This window comes from Podarcis tiliguerta (assembly GCF_965153285.1).
Source record: "Podarcis tiliguerta genome assembly, chromosome: 4".
Taxonomy (NCBI): domain Eukaryota; kingdom Metazoa; phylum Chordata; class Lepidosauria; order Squamata; family Lacertidae; genus Podarcis; species Podarcis tiliguerta.
Window position 1 is genome coordinate 45,323,612 of NC_139537.1, and position 17,800 is coordinate 45,341,411.

The following is a 17,800-nucleotide window of genomic DNA, read 5'->3' on the forward strand; positions in this document are numbered from 1 at the left end:
ATTTCCAGTGATGGTGCTGCACTCCCCAGGATACGTAAAGCAGTGATGAAGTCAGGGGAGCTCCAGGTGGCACTGCTGCCAACTTAGAGCTCCCCCAACCTTACCCCACTGCCACTCCATGCTCCATCATCTGCCACTGCCGCTATTTACCCTATGCAATCTAGGTAGCAGTAAAAGACATACTTAAATGGGCCAAACAAAAACATTCTCCAAGTCACCAGTCAAGACATACAAATTTGAATTTGATACTGTGTTAAATCAACAGCGTTACCTAGTTTGGGTTCCTACCTACATGTATTTTTAAATGACAAAAAGCATACAGAAGTTGTGTGCATAAATTGCACTTAACCGTGTGCATGTAACTACAGAAATTTAAGTAATAGTCAACCCTAATGGTCCTGAGAAAACCTTCAATTTCCAGTGGTTGAATTAGATTTGGAGATCCATGACAAATGAAAAAAACAAAAACATAATTGCTGATGACCAGAGAGCTTTTGAATCATGCCAGTTGTAATAAATAGGATTCTACTTCTGCTGCAGAGCTAACAAAGGGACTTCATGGGAGAATAGCATGCAGCTCTCCTTATGGACACAGCAGTAGTGAGATGTTACAGTTGTGGGGTGACGGCAGGCAATATCAACATACTTCACTTGTGCCTTGGCATGAGCTGCTGACATAAGGGAAGCTTACCAAAACTAAAAAAAATCCACCCCACTCAAGTTTATGTCAAGATTGTGGAGTCTGGATTACCTGATTTTGTTTGCAGAGTTCATCTGATGATCCTCCTTTTGTTTCTTTTTCTGGACTTGGTTCAGACGGCTGAGCATGGACAATCTGCCACTTTTCAGTTTATGTCTTTTTCCTTCTTGGAGGCTACTGATGAGTGTTCATGCACTGTTTTAGTAGATGTACATATGCCCTCAAATAACTCAGTAATCTGTAAGAGAAGAAAGAAAAAAAGATGTTGTAAATTATGCAGTTTAGAATTTTAAGCGTTTACAGTGGTACCTCGGGTTACAGACGCTTCAGGTTACAGAGCCCGCTAACCCAGAAATAGTACCTCAGGTTAAGAACTTTGCTTCAGGATGAGAACAGAAATCGTGCTCTGGCGGCGCGGCGGCAGCGGGAGGCCCCATTAGCTAAAGTGGTGCCTCCTATTAAGCAATGATATACTAATACCAACTTCACTCTCACCCTGAACCTCAGAGGAAGAGGACTGGTGCACAAAGACAAATCATAGATTAATGGAATATAAATTGTAAGTGAACACAAAATGAGAGAGGATATAACTTTGATACTGCTTATATAATGTGGAAGTTAAGGCATGAGCCTAAATGATAACGTTCTGATTTTTGGTGCATCAGTGAATTTGTAAAGAGTAATAACCCTTGTTTTAAATGGATGGTTTTAAAAAATCTTAGAATGTTTATTTATTTGATATTTTCTTTCATTGCACGTCTATTTCCCGCCAGCAGAGGACCACTAGATGGATATGAATAGGTGAGACTGTGAAGTATCTGCAGTCCAAAAAAGAATGGACTGTAGGGCTCAGGGAATAGGGTATAGCATGCAGTGCAAGTCTAAATACAGAGTGTGCCTCCAAATATTGTGGGATTCCAAAATAAACCTAGGTTCACCAGCAGGGCTTTGGTAGACAGCCAATAATCTGCTCTAGCAGTGGTCTGGAGTGGAGTCCACCATGACCTGAAATAATCTCTACCTCCCCAAAGGAGCTCTGTTTCTGAGATGTATGCTCCAGCTGGGCTGTGGTATGTTTTGTAGCCTCTTGTACTGGTGTACTGGTAATGCCTGGCAATTGCTTTCTTTCCTTACTTTTTACTCCTGCAAAGCTGACATGAATCAAGACCTCATCTTAAAAATTCCTTAATTTTTAGGGTAGGGTTGGCTGCTTGAAGGTATTAGTGGAATCTTTTAAGTTTTGCTTGGCATGCAAGTTAAGATTAACCACATTCTTATACTAATTACATATATAATTATGTGCTCTTCTTTAAAAGCAATTGCATACAGTTACAAAGAAATTTCTTCATTATCCCATGTTACGTAGGAGGTATTGCAGAGGTACAAAGAAGGTTCTAATTGGCACTTTCTGTATCAAGGTATCTTCAGCTGGGATGTTTATTGGAGTATTGAATGGAATGTGTGCAGTTTGAGATTACTTGAACTTACAGACATGCAACACTGGCAAAACAGAAATATTAAACCAACAAAGAGCACTGGACACAGAAACAATTCTCATTCAGAATATATTTTCATTTTCTTAAAGTAATCTACGACTAGTTGAATATGTGGCAATATTCGTGGAGTAGACCCTCTGAAATAAATGGACTTAATTACACTGATTTCCCTGGGTCTACTCTGAGAATGATAAGTCAATCACCCCAAATATTTCCAGAATTTTTTAAGCAGTTATTTTTAAAAAAGAAAGCAGCCAACCCTACTCATGGCTGGCATGCTGTCTCTATTCCCCAAATGATAGATACTAATTAGCACTAATTGACAACCTGGTTTGCTTTCTCAGGAAAGCCAGGTCAAAGATTAAATAGGGATGGAGAAGAACTATTATGTGAGCCATAGTTTATAAATGTGACAAAGATCAATCCCCGAGACAAAAACGTGAGAAGTCTAAAGTTCCTAACCACTATCTGGAAGAATAGTTCATTAATGATGTAAAATATTGTGTTTTTCCATCTAAATTCAAAACAGAATTTAGAAAGAATCAACCTACACCTTGTCTAAATAATTTAGAGAAAGATATAAATTACAGTAAAAGTAGTTGAAGTTGTAGGAAATCCTTCATTTTTACCCTATTGGAGGACATCCCTTTAAATTTAGTAAGAAGGAGAACTTTACCCAGTGCTAAATCAAGTGTCTGTAACTTTATCTGAGAGACCACTTCCCCCTATATTTAGGCTTTGAAATGATCCATCTCCTAAAAGAATCAAGGTCAGAATACTCAGTACTCAGCTTAAGCAGTCCAACGAAGATAAATGTTCTCTATTTTACTGTGCTTCCGTCAATGTCATCATGACTATACACTTTGTAACCCAGGTCCATTACCAGAGGATTATCTTATCTTTTTTCTTCTGAAACACCAGCCTGTTTTCACTGGTTTAAACTTTGTTCTTTAACAAGAGACAGGTGCCTAAGGTTTATTTTTGGTGAATTCTAAGGTAATATTCAACCAACTTTTGGTCAGAGTAGACTCACTGCAATTAATGAACATGGCTAGGTTAGGCCCATTAATTTGAACAGGTCTACTTCAGAAGGGCAGGGTATAAATAATAAAATTGTGTGAACTCTGCAACACTCTGGACCTTTGTCTCTCAAGTGAAAATTGACTTGATTATGGAAGTCTGGAGTCTGAATATAACAATGGAAAAAGCTGGGGGCGAAACATCATATTTCTTTTGTAGTTTACATACAATTTAACCTTAAGGTTGTATCTAGTGGTGTCCCTTGCACTGAAGGAAAGCCCAAACTGGGCTCTGTAACCTGAACAAGAAGAGAAGGGATGCTGATTCCGCCTTCCTCCTTGGGACAACCTAGTATGCAGTTCTGAAGAGTTCATCAATCCTTTAGAGTAGACCTTGGAAGTATACAGGAGGCTGAATCCAGAGAAGATTCAAGAGCTTAAGTGAATCAGCTAATATTACCTCCCTGACCAGTCTGCTGATGGAAGCCTCATCTGAATCAAAGGCCGTTCCATCACTGTAAGAGATATCAATGAATGAAACCCTTGATTTTGTTTATTTTTCATTTTTGTTCCACATTTTAACCAAAGGAACGTTACCACCATAAGACATTAAAAAGATTTAAAACACACCAAATACTGCAATACTAATGTCACAACCAGAACAAAGTACTACAAATTAGTAGTATAAATAATGGAATTCCTTCAGCAACTTTTCCAACTCCACAACTAAGGGCTAAAAATGTGTTATGTAGCAAATCCAGTATCAGATTTCCTGATGTTCTTTCCTCTAACTTTTAAAGAAGCTGTGGGGGCTCCAATTTTCACTCAATCAGTGGCACTAAGGAAGGGGGGCATATCCTTCACCTCCATATTTTTCTCTCTAAATTACTACCCCCAAATCTGTTATTAAACCAGTAGTGGGGGAAAATACATGTATCTGTACTGTGCCTACATTTTCTCCACTGGTGAGCTAATAGCAGCTTCAGGAAGAGAGAGTTGATTTTGATAAGGAAAATCATGTGGGAGTTGGGAAGGAGGGGGAAAAATCACTTCTTTCCTTTTATGAACAAAATTAGAGCCCCTGTGATTGCTTTCAAATGGGGAATGGGAGAAATCACAAATTTGCTGTGTTACATCTGTTTCAGCCCTAAGACCTAGAGCAAACTGTGATGTTTTTAATATGGTCAAAGATGAGAGAGAACCTTGGCTTGTATAAACCACGGGCTAGGCTAGCGGTCAGCAAACTATGTCAGCAGGGGGCCGGTCCACTGTCCCTCAGACCTTGTGGGGGGCCGGACTATATTTTTTTTTGGGGGGGGGGGTTAAATGAATGAATTCCTATGCCCCACAAATAACCCAGATATGCATTTTAAATAAAAGCACACATTCTACTCATGTAAAAACATGCTGATTCCCGGACCGTCTGCAGGCCAGATTTAGAAGGCGACTGGGCTGGATCTGGCCCCTGGGCCTTAGTTTGCCTACCCATGGGCTAGGCTCTAATGCAACCCTTTACCATTGTCTAGGCTAGTGGTAAGGATAACAATTCAAGAAAAGAATAAATGAAAAAGCTGTGAAAGCTGTGTCAAAAACCATTGACCAATCTAACAAAATCTCTACCCATGGTATAACAAATGGGAATTTTCAAATTACATACTAATTTGTTATCAATATATTAGTTTTTCTGAGGAAAAAATTCACTGGTAGATATCAACAAATAATGCAAATTCTATGACAACAGAAGAAGGACAATCTGGTTAGTGTAATCTCACATAGACTGTTCAAGAAGCAAGCTGAGCAGCTTGGGGAAAGGGGGAATAACAACAGCACCAGAAATGTGGTAGCTAAAGAAAGAGGGCAGGGTAGTGCCAATGGGTTTTGAAAACCTGAGCAGATGGAGGTGGAAAAAGTGGTTTAAAACACAGAAGGGCAGGGCTTGTTCATTTTAACTGCTTAACATTGCTTTTCCAGAAGCTCAAAAACATCCACGGAATCAGTACAATAACAATTAACAAAACAGGCTAGAAACAAAACAAATCTACCCAGAGTTTATCAATATAGAAGTTTCATTCCCCCTCTGAAATTCTAACTTGCATGTAAACTTCAATATTTCCTCAGGCAACTACTTTCTTCCTAGCTGTTGATATCTATACTCAATAAAAGGATATAGCAGTTAGTAATGTTAACAGGAGAGGCATCAACTGAAGATAGGCTACCAGGTATTAGTCCCAGGACATGAAAGCCTTTAAAAGTTAACTCCAGCATCTTGAATTGAACCTGAAATAGTGACTAGTGTAACTGATACAGGTGCACAGCAGAATTCTGGACCAGTTGAAACTTCAAGGTTCTCAAGACCAGTCTCATGTAGAATGTACATGAGAAGCTTAGCACTTGAGCGTGGATCACTAATAATAATAATAATAATAATAATAATAATAATAATAATAATAATAATAATATTTTTTTATTTATACCCCGCCCTCCCCAGCCAAGGCCGGGCTCAGAGCGGCTTACAAGCAATAATAAAAACAAGATGAATGATTACAACTTAAAAACAAAAGTAAAATACAACATTAAAATAATGGAACATTAAAATATTAAAATGTAGCCTCATCGCAGGAGGAGAAGGAAAAGAAAAAAGAAAGAGAGGGAGGGAGGGAATCAAATTGGCTCAAAGCCAAAGGCCAAGCATTGCAGGGAGTTGGACTAGATGACCCTCAGGGTCCCTTCCAGTTTTACAGTTCTATGATTCTATGAAGAGCTTGCTGGATCAGGCCAATGGCTCATCTAGCCCAGCATCCTGTTCTCACAGTGGCCAACCAGATGCCTGTGGGAAACTGAACCCAAGCACATAAACACTCTCTTCTACTGAATACAATTGTCTGCCTTCTTATACATATTAGATCTACCCTTACGCTGCTGTAGTGGATCTCTGGCCTATAAGGCATTTAATAAACCTCTCGTGCAATACTTAGTCCTATTCACACAGTAAAGGAAAATTTAGGGAGGGTAAAGTGTGCAGAGGATACACATGCCAGTCCTGTTAACACGAACCTTTAATCACATGCAAAACATTATGACAATCATATATAATTTCATAGTATCGTAAGTTGTAGAGGTGGAGAGTACCACAAGGATCATCTAGTTCAACACCCTGCAGTGCAGGGATAACAACTCATTTGTATTATACAAATATCTCGAAGTGACTTGCAAAATATCAAAATATACAGAATGGAATATTTAAAACAAAACACAATATTAAAGTAATTAAAGCATAAAACAGTTCCTCTATCCACTTCCAAAACAACAACACATCAGTCTGACCACCAAAGAACAATCTCCCCCAAAACAAACAAAAATACCACAAACTAAGATACCACAAACTGCTGCAAATAAAACTAAGATACCTGGGAAGAAGAAGAAGAGGAGTTTGGATTTGATATCCCGCCTTTCACTCCCTTTAAGGAGTCTCAAAGCGGCTAACATTCTCCTTTCCCTTCCTCCCCCACAACAAACACTCTGTGAGGTGAGTGGGGCTGAGAGACTTCAAAGAAGTGTGACTGGCCCAAGGTCACCCAGCAGCTGCATGTGGAGGAGCGGAGACGCGAACCCGGTTCCCCAGACATCTTTGTCTGGTGCCCAAAACATGTCACAGTTGGTGTCCAATGAACCTCCCTGAGGAGGGCATTCCATAAAAAGGGGGCCACTAGTGAAAAGGCACGTCCTCCTGTTGTCACCATACAAACTGCTGCTGGAGGGGCACACAGAGAGGTTGCCACCAATGTTGAGCTTAGGGTCCAGGCAGGCTACTATGGGGAAAGCATTCCATAAGGCATCATATCCCTAGTCATGTAAAACTTTATTGTCCAAGACTCAGAAATCAACTGGCAGTTGTATCAGAATTGGTTTGGTATATTCAGACCATGTGGTCCTTGTTTATAAACTAAATCCTAACCTAACCTAACCTAACCTAAATTATGAACTGTAAAGGAAGTCACATGCATAACTCACTACAGTATTCCTGCCACATGTTTAGCACGACATAGACAACAGTTCACCTGCATCCAGATAGAGCCACAGCTGGTCAACCAACCAAAACTGGTAGAAGGCATATCTGTAATATGGAGGCCACTTGTGTTCCAATGTCAAAGATGAATCAAAGCTGCATAGCTGAACCTTCACGAGTGCCACCCCATATAGAATAGGCTGCACACTACTTAACCGAACCAAGGCACTTACTGTCTCTATCTTGTCTGGATTGAGCTTCAATTTATTGGGCTCATCCAGCCCATTACCACAGCTAGACACTGGTTCAGAACATAATCTGCACTCCCAGTTCTGACAACTGCTCCAGAAGCATGCCACAGACAATATCAAAAGCTGCTGAGAGATCAAGGAGAATCAACACAGTCTCATTCCCACTGGTTCCAAGGCTATCTCAGGGCCATAACCAGGTCTGTATAAAATGGATCCCAAAAATGCTTGGGTCTCTTTTGTGACCGCCCACTCAAGAATCTTGTCCAGGAAGAGGTCAATATTTATTCAGCTCTTCTGGGTTCGTGGGATGCTCTTTTTTTAGGAGTGGCTCATTTAGGAGGCCCACACACCCCTATGCCTACTTCAGTTAGGTTCATCATCTCCCTGGCCCAATCCTACCAGATTTAATAAGCCATAAGGAGCAAGGAGCAATTACAGTTTAAATGCAATTCTATGTGTGTCCTCAAGAGAGATGTGTTTTTCAAGAACCTAGAGTTCTGGCACAGTAATAGACACATTGACTTGCGTACTAATTACAAGGACAAAACAGTATTATACTGTAGATGCAGTACAAAGCTTTAAATTTTATTACAAAATAAATAAATACTTTGTATATGCAGGCATTTATTTTTACAAAGGCTTGATAAATCCTACCCTTTATGAACCAACAGGTTAGCTTGATAAGTTCTATAGAATGAAAAATATCCAGACTGAGGTACGGAAAGTTAGTCTGTACACCTGAGGACAGACGAGGGGTGTTAGGGATCTGACAGATTGCAGTAGAGATCCAAGTGCAATGGACAGGTCAAAAGTAGAGCTTGCAGCATAAGCATGTACATACAGCCATGACCCCTACACACACACACCAGATTTTTTGAGTACCTTAATAGGGCTCTTTATTTTATTTTTTAAAAAAGTTGTGTATATGTGTTAAGAGTGCAATGAAGCACTTATCCAAAATTAACTACAAAAAAACTGATGGAAGAATACTAATTTGAAAAATTCCTGGAGGCTACAAGATCCATTGGAAGCTGTGTTTGATAGGTGAAAAGCAAAATAAATGGAAGGAACTGGGAAGTGGAAAGTATTTGGAAGTAAAATTAAGAGGTATATTTCCTGTTGCATTCTTAAGATTGTATAACATTATGTACTACCAACCCACAGTAAATGGCCTCTTCCAAATCACTGTTTTGGATATGCTTCCTAATAGAAAGAAATTAATGCCCCAAATCGTATTTTAAAATTATGACAAGAAGAAATACAGATATAAATATATCTGACTGACACAAGATTATCTCTAATCAAAATGTTCAAAATCTGTGATACTCCCAGTATTCCTATGGTCTGATAGAAATTAAAGTATGTTCCACAAATAAATAATGATTCCCTATAAAATATTATAGGAGGTAGTTGCCAACAACTGAAACACAAGTCAGAATATTCTTAGAGCTTTGAAGTGGATTTAATGACTTTTGCTCCTTTTGCTTTTTCCCCTAGCTGATTAAATTGTATTTAAAAGAAAGTTAAGCTCAGTTCAGTACAATTTTATTTGTATGTTTGGGCATTAAATAAATCCCAAAAAAACACAAACACCCAATAATTGGTTCAAAACAATGCAACACATACTATGTCCAACAAAAAGTTATTAATTCATTTACTTATATTTAATGGGTATTGGGTAGCTCACAGAAAATTAAAATAATGAAATACAATATTAAAAATGCAATTTGAAACAGTAAAAGTAGCATAAATGTTAATTCTTTCTGGCAGATAATAAATATTGGCATGGCAACTATCTTCTAACTTACAAGTTTTGCTGCATTTACCTGGAAGTCCTATGCACACTTATTTGAAAGCAAATCCCATTAAACTCAGCAAGGTTTTCTTCCAAGTGAACATGGATAGAATCATGCTGTTGGTTTTATTTTTGATAGCTTTGTCATTTTTCAAGTAACTACTCATTTATTTCTATTGCATGTATTGCTTTCAGTTGACAACTTGTGCACCACAGAAACAGAGATTTAAACAACAAATTACATTACTTTGAAGTTGAGCATAATTTATTTGTTATTTATGTATAAGAAAACACATTATAATGGCTTGTCCACACTTCTGATACTTACATTGTTAATGGGTTTTTATACTGAGTAATTTTTAGCTAGTCACACAATTACAAATCAAATCTGATTGTAAACTCAAATATGCCCTTATTACAATAATCACTGTACATCTATAAAACATTAGCTTGAATGCAGAAGGCCATATGGTACATCATAACAGATCTTTGCCTATAGCTTTCAGTAATCAATACTTCATTTTCATACATTGTATTCAAGCTAAACTTCTTAATATCCATGTCAGTTTTGCCATTTACTCCTAATATCTTAAATGTTTCTGCAGATCTTTAGAGATGGGATTGCATTTCCTTGTGAAGCTATTGCTTGGGTTCTCTATCAGATTGAAATGCATTACACAAGCTTGCCACCTGTCCCTCATCTTAACTGCCTGTGATTTTCTGTATTATCAGGTTTGAAATAATTTAAATGTTTTAACGGAGCCAAAAGCAAATATCCAAATAATTACAAACACAACTTCAGCAATGTCAACAATGGAGTACTCTACAGAGATCACTATGAAACAGTCTGAATCTTTATTAATAGAGTGCTGTGCACTTCCTGTCACACAGATAACTGAGATCAGCATAGGACTCAGGAAAAAAAAAATACAAATGTATTAACTGATGAGATTTATAGCTGACTCGTTGGAAGAATGGCCACTACAGCATTTTCTTTATAGAATTACAGGAAATTATGGCAAATTAAAGTTAAAACAAATTTTAATTTTCATCATCTACATTTTATATCTACCTAGAGAGAGCATATTTTAATGTAAAAAAACTCTTTAGCATATTAAAGCATGCAGCATCTACCATTTGTGAGCATCTTTCCCTTAATTTCATTCTCTGAGCAGCAGTGTGCAGTAGCAGTGCAGTGAAAGGCAGAAAATGTTAACTTGATAACAAAACCATGTTCACAAACAAATATTTCTCCTATTCCTCTGGTTGTTCAGAACTTACAAAATTACTTGTCATTCCATCCATCTCTGCATGTTGCAAAACACTGACATGCATTTTTGTTAGCATTCCATTTATGCTACTACTGGAATATACAGGAAAAAACGTGCCTCATTACAACTGGCTACATAGTTTACTGTAGTGAACAAAGATACACCCTCTCATACTTTTCCATTCCTTTATTTCATTCCTTTACCATATAGCCATGTGCCAAAGAAAGAGCTTAATGCTAAACATTCCTGGAGTGTGACAATAGGTAATACAATAAAACAGATTACAACCATACCTTTCTTTCACAGCAGTGGTGCCAAGCACAGGTACACTGTAGCAATCAATTTGTTCTGCAGACAGTAAGGCTTTCATAGAATACTAATGCAAAATCTCTTTTCTTTCTCCTTCGACTTTACTCCCCAATGCCTGGGTCCCAACCAATACCAGGAGGAGGGCGGAATGTCTTCTGCTGAGATAACCACAACTACTAATCAAGTATACGTGTACAAGGGCACAGGATTAAGCCTCCGCCAAGCTTGACTCAGCCACTGAGAGTAGCTAAACACATGCACAGCAAGGTCAGAAAACACACACCTACTTGAGTGAACTAATTCATCATACTTTACTATTGATGGCTTTTTACCTCGGGGAATTAAAATTACTTCCTAGCGAGATGTGAGGATTTGGGCACAGGAGCAGCCAACACTAATTCTCTTTTCACCAAAATGACAGGCGGCGAAGTGTGTTTTCTGTGCAGAAAGGTTGACAGTTTTGAACCTGAAAAGTATTAGTAATTCCAGAAAAGCATAAATTAAATGAAAGTATGTTCCTAACATTAGAACTGACGTTAACAGATTTCAGAAGAAAATTTTTGAAGGAAGGAAAAACAGAACAAAACACGCCAACTGTCAATTGCCAATTGTTATAAATATTATAAATATTGAATATTGTCTAAAATTAGAAATGTCAAATGTTCTGTCATTCAGCCTGGTGTTTATCAGCATGGAACAAAGTTTAAAACACTTGTAAAATCATCACCTAAAGCATGTTTACTGTAAATAATTAGAAGCTGGGTTTTGCTTTGTTTTTCTTTTGGCCTGCCAAAGTTGGGATAGTGTGCTTTGATTCTTCACAACAGTTGATATCACTTGAATATTTACACATTATATAGATTCACCAAATCACTTATATGTAGCCTCTTTTCTGTTATCCATAAAGTTATAATAAACCACTAGATATGTGTAATGTTGGCTATACATTTGTAAACTGGAATTTAACATGTTAAAATATTCAGCAGCAACTGGATACCTGGAATTTGTCAAAAGCTCTTATCAGAAACTGTAGTATTTCCTAGGCAGTAAGATTGAGAATCTGACTCATTATCAACAGAGCTTTATTACATGTGTGATCTGCATGCAGAAAAAAAGGGGGGGGAACCCTCATATCATTTGGCATTTCATCTCCTGTAAACTGGCAAAATACTTTTGAAGTATCAGTGCTTTCGGTGACAAATCATAAAGGCAGAAGCAAAATCAATACTGATCAGTTTGTCCTTGACATAATGACCGTGTCATCAGGCTATTGTCATGTGATATCATGTCATTTCCCCCACCTGGCTCATGACCTTGTCCTTTAAATGACCCAAAGCTTCCCTGAAGTAGCAGGAGGCCCCTCCCCGCTGTCTCAGCAAGGTCGAATGGGTCAGCATGTCCTCATCTATAATCCACCACCATTTGTCAGCAGGGAGGCTGGAGGAGGCAGGCTCGCTACAAGGGGAGAATGCCCAATTAGGCAGCTGTCACACAAAGCATAGGCTGCAAAATTATCCCCTGTCAAGAGATAGAGCAGCTGCGGGTGCCAATTACAGCAACCTTTCAACCCTTTAGGTACTGGAAACTACACAGAAGTAAATGAAGTACAATTAGTGGTAACAAATCGATGAATTAGGACAGTAAATTATAAATTATTAGCAGGTGAGCCTAGGTCTCACATACTATTAAGGGCATTCTACACCTCAGGCAAGGGCAAGAAGGTACAGATTTCACACTGCCTATCTGCTATCATTTTATACGTTTTCTTGCTCTGAAACTCCATCATTTTCTTCAAATGTGCCTGCTGCTAGAAAGGAAGCAGAAGGTGGGGAGGAGAGGGAGGATAAGAGAGCTTGGACTATCAAATACTTAGTTTCAAATCACATACAGAGGTCCTATTCACCAAAACGCAAATTATCTATTACTGCATTGTACCACAAAAACAAACTATGATACAGGTCAAAAAATGTTCAGTGCACTATGGGTTGGGATCCAAGGAACTTTGGGCTTTTGCTTCTGAAACAGAAGCAATGTTACTTGGCAGACTGACAACTAAACTGCCACTGGCATCAATGAGAAAGGAGGGTAATTCCCTCAAGTCCTCTCTTGTGTGGATTCTAACTGCCATCTCAGGGGAGGACTGTGTGTCAGGAGCTGTCCTGTCCTCCTGACTTAAACATCATCACCTACTCCTGGACAGACTGCTTCCAGGGAGGCACTGCTCTTTATCAATCAAGGGCAGGGCATTCACAACCCTAAGAACTTGTTTGCTTGAGCTTGCTTTTTCCTCCTCCCTCCCATTCTTTTCCCCCTCGCGTGTCATGTCTTTTTAAATTGTGAGCCTGAGTGCAGGCACCATTTTAGTACAGGTTTTTGGAAACTGCTGAGAACCTTTCTTTCTTTCTTGCCAAGGGGCAGAGCAGAAGTGTATTTAAGAAAGAAATAATAAACACCTTTAAAAAATTAAAGGAACTTTCAATAGCAGTTAGCAGTAAGGCCTGAGGCCTGCTATTCAATGAATATAGTCAACAATCTCTTGGTGTACCAAACCCTTTGAAAGCTCATCAATTCCACCAACCTATTAAAATTTCTTAAGTTAACTAGCACTTAAGTTAGTTGTCTTTTAAATTAGAGTGTACTGTTAACTCCATTTTGTTTCATATTCCAAGTATAGAAAAGCCTGCAGGCCCTCAGTCACGACTGGGGGAAAAACATTCTTGTGAATGAATAAAAAGCAACTAAAACCTTAGGAACATCTTTAAGCCTACAGTTAAACAATTATACAGATACATAAAAGTAGGTACCCAATCACCTCTACCAGCAGTAAACTATTTTAGTGGTTTGCTAGACAAAAGCACTGCTGGGAGCTGCCTCGCGATGCAGATGTGAGAGGATTTCTCATTCTTACCTTTAGGTACCAGGAGGAGGGGGTAGTGATGCAGAATACTACAACCAACATCATGGAAGTGTCCGGTTGCAGAGTGGATAGTTGTCCCTGCTGGTGTCAGCAAGCTTGCCTTGCCTTGCCCAGACCAGACAAATCACAAATCACTCTATAAATGTGCATTTACACAGCGCTGGGTGTGGCATTACTCACAGCAGGAACTCCCCTCTCTCCAATATTGCCATGCATGGTGATTTCAACTAGTGAGCCACCTCACTAGCTGCCATGCCACAACCATCATCTCCTACAATAGTATACATCTTCATTTAACAAGCTGCTTTCATAGTCTTCCTTTACAACTCAATTCTCTTCTAATAATCACTTCTATGAGAGCTTCTCTGCCTTAAAGTCTCTAGTATATCACTCTAAATAAAGCACTACAATATGCAACCCAAGCATGAAATCTAACCGTTACAACTCTGACAACATTTCCCTATTAATTTTAAATCAGTCATAAAGTGTTATGCTGACCTATCCAGTGATACCTATTTCCAAGAAAATGAATATATATAGTTTCCTAGCCAAATGTATTTTTAAAAGGAGGAAGATGTGGTGATAAGGAAGAAATAAATCAAAAGAAAAGAAAAATAATGCAATATGGTATAATAGATAAAACGGTTGAGAATTGTATACTGGGCCCGTAATGGACCATTATATACATTCGGCTTTATTGCACTTTCTGTTACACTTTGTTTCTTCTTACCCATCTGCCGAGGATGTTGTGCACCTAAAAGCTAAGATTTGCAAACTACAGTTCTCTTCCTCTTTAAGCACCTTCTATCCCCTACCTTGATTTCTATATGACTCTTCCATTGTGATTTTCTCAATACACAAAATATTGACTGAAATTTCTTCAAGCAACAATCTTCTCATATATGAAATGGCTGGACTTCGAACAGCAATAAAGTAAATCACAACTATCTCACAAGCAGTGCAGTATTTTCCTTGTTCTACAGGATTCTGATAACCGTCCCTTGGAAAATTCTTTTGAATTTTCACAGTTCAGATGTAGTGGGCCATGACAACTGGAGACTTTGCTGTAAATATGAGCAACATATCCACTATGGTTCTAAACGCAGTTAATCAAGGTTTGACACATCTTTGGAAGAACCGTATGTAAACTTACAATGAAGGGGTTAATGTCTTTAGAATTCTTTCCCCATCATACTTCGGTAACTATCTCTTTAAATAATTTAAATCCTCTCCATCAACTACAAAGCTGTTTTGAAGCCATTTAGCTTTGTTCTTTACATGTGTTCTAATTAAGAAATGACCTTGACATCACACACACCAGAAATCCTGGATTATTTCCTACAGCAAAATCTAGGAAGGGAAAAAAAGGAAAGAAATAAAAGGGAGGGAGGGAATCACACCCTGTATCTCTTTTAGTAAGGAACCGAGGAAGTTGTTGGTTGGCTGAATGCTGAAGCAGTTTCACTGCATCATTTCCCCCCCTGTTGTTGTTGTAGAATGTCACAGGGCGGGTTAGTGTGACCTTGAGCTGCATCAGCGGCACAGCAAGGGTCGAGATGCCTGCAGGCGCCCTTGTACTGGATTTGCAAGACAAAAACCTTCAAACTGGCTGAAGGACATCTTAAATCTCTTCAAAGGTTTTCTGAACTAATCTAGGCTGCTCTTAGCCGGATCTGTGCCAGGCTGAGAGGCAAAATTAAAAACAAGGTCTTTGACAGGATGTTGTCTCCTTTTAACCCTTCTCATGCAAAAGGCAGCATGTCTTGGGGATTCCAAAAATACAGTTTAATAAGCAATAGAGAAGCACACATTTGACATACAAAAGCAGCATTCTTTCATAAAAGATTATATAAGCAACCTTTTAACAAAAGACTGGCACTTCTATTAATACTGAATATGCAGCAGCTTCACTGCACAACATTTAGTTTCCTCTTTCTTAAAACACAAATTGTGTCATTATTCCTCTGGGTTTCTTTCCACGGAATGCTACAATGGCAGACTTAGGTTATTGGTCAGAGGAACTGACAGTTCAGCATATTCCTTGTAAATTTGTTAGTCAGTTTGTCTGAAATGCCATGACTCTGTTGAACATTTGAGATATCAGAATGAAACTTGCTGTACAAGTCCAGGTCATGAAGTCTGAACACTAGCTCCATTTTCAAGGAGGATTGGGGGGGGGGGGGGCATGATGACATCGACAAAGCAATTCACAGGTTGACAAAACGTAGCTAGGCTTCATAGGTAATAATTCCTCTTTCTTTCTAATATCTAGTGAGTCTTGCCTTCTTGATTCCAGAAGAAAAACAGATATCTCCCTTTGACACTTGCTGTCCAGTTAAGTTTTACAGCAGAAGAGAAGAGAGTGAGGTGGGTGGGTGGGTGTGTTTAGCATACTCTCCCATCCAACTCAACCCAACCCAAGGTACAGCTGGAATCACAATGCACAGCTTGAAGAAAAGCAGACTCTTTCTCCTGGCGCTCCTAATGCCTTTGCAAATATATTATTCCTATGGTAGTGTATATTACTTTCCCTATTGCCAGAATGAAAAGACATGGTCACCACTGGTGCCCTGTAACCACATTTAGGGATCCCTGCTCACATCTCCCTGAACAATTGCAATAATGCAAAAAAAAAAAAAAAAAAAAAAGGCTGTATGAAGGCTCAGAACAATGCTCTGTGTCACAGAGAAACATGATACCCATTTTTAAGGGGTGCTTGTGCAATGTCTCACTTGAAGATTCAGCTATCAGAATAAAAGTTGGTGAACATATTCAGGACATAATTATATATTTAATGCACACCCACTTCCCTTTTCAAGAGTGCTAGGAGTGACTGAGACATTTACGACACTGTGCTTTATTAGAATAGGCCTGATCCTACACATCTTAAAGAAAAGTGCACAGGACCCCTTGTCTAATGGGATTAGGCCTTATGTGAGCATGTAGGGCAATCAGAACTTCATCATGAAAAATATGTGACAGCTATCAAAGGAGATGGGAATATGTATGAAATACAAAGGCATATAATACGGTTTATTTTGTATGCTTTGTGAGCAGTAGACAAAGAGAACCCGCTGATAAGTACAGTTTATCACACCCTCTTCCATCAGAGACCCCACTGATTTAGGTGTATTAGGAACAAAGTCTGATTCAAAACTACAAGCAGACATGCCATACTCCTATGCCTAAAGAACAGAAATGAACTGGTTTCTTGATACAAATAAACAATATTCCCAAGAGAAGCATCACATATATCCTTAAGATTGTTTCAGCGGTGGTGTGCTGGCTCAGAATAAGCCAGACAGCTTATTCTGGGCCAGCACACAATGGGCAGAAAACAGCATTACAGAAGTTTCACGTCACAATGTACAATGAAATCATAACAAGGCCTTTTTAAAGCTCAAAACTACACGTTGCCCACTGAGGTCCAGAGACATTTCAGTGCTCAGGAGTAGCAAGGTACTTTTATCTCTTGTTATAAGGAGCTGCTGCATCACAATGGTGGTGTCTGCATCTCCCCATTTTTGTTTAGTGTTAGTTATATTTAAAGGCCTAGATTATAACTTGATTGATTCTTGGCATCACTTCTTGTTCCTGTCATACCTCTGAAGGGGGAACAAGGAGCTGATTCACACTTCTGCTTGTCCTGCACCTAGAAAGCATGGGTCCAAGTGGTTTTCCACTTGTGCTGTGCTTCCTGGGCACAGATATGAGCAATTTGCCTTTGCCCTGCTGCTTCCCCCTGGAAAACCCACTCTTTAAGAGATAAATAGGAACAATCAGCCGATTGCCATTTGCTCTGATTCAGTGCTAAACCATGGGTTTTCCCCAGGCAAAAACGGTGGGATAATGAGCCAAGAGGAGGAAGCTGTAAAGGTATAGGCTGGGAAGGGGGTCTTCTAGGTGGTGTTGTAAGGAAAAGTTTGGTTTCTTGGACCATGGTCTCCGCACTTCACAGTGGTTGGCAGGTATGTGTTTGCTAAGGGTCTCATGAACCTTATCAGGAGTACTTTAAACTAAATCCTGAGGGGAGGGA

At 39.0% G+C, this 17,800-nt stretch overlaps 1 protein-coding gene and 1 long non-coding RNA gene across 2 annotated transcripts in view; one reads left to right on the forward strand and one right to left on the reverse strand.

The window, feature by feature from the left end:
* Positions 1-17,800, reverse strand: part of NRIP1 (nuclear receptor interacting protein 1) — a 75,201-nt gene that overhangs the window by 16,808 nt on the left and 40,593 nt on the right. Inside the window, exon 2 of the mRNA XM_083439222.1 lies at positions 752-938. The gene's annotated coding sequence lies outside the window, so the exon portion shown is untranslated. The remainder of the gene's footprint in view (positions 1-751; positions 939-17,800) is intronic.
* LOC310677049 overlaps positions 16,598-17,800 on the forward strand; it is a 39,768-nt gene continuing 38,565 nt past the window's right edge. Inside the window, exon 1 of the long non-coding RNA XR_014510897.1 lies at positions 16,598-17,223. This is a non-coding gene — a long non-coding RNA (uncharacterized lncRNA). The remainder of the gene's footprint in view (positions 17,224-17,800) is intronic.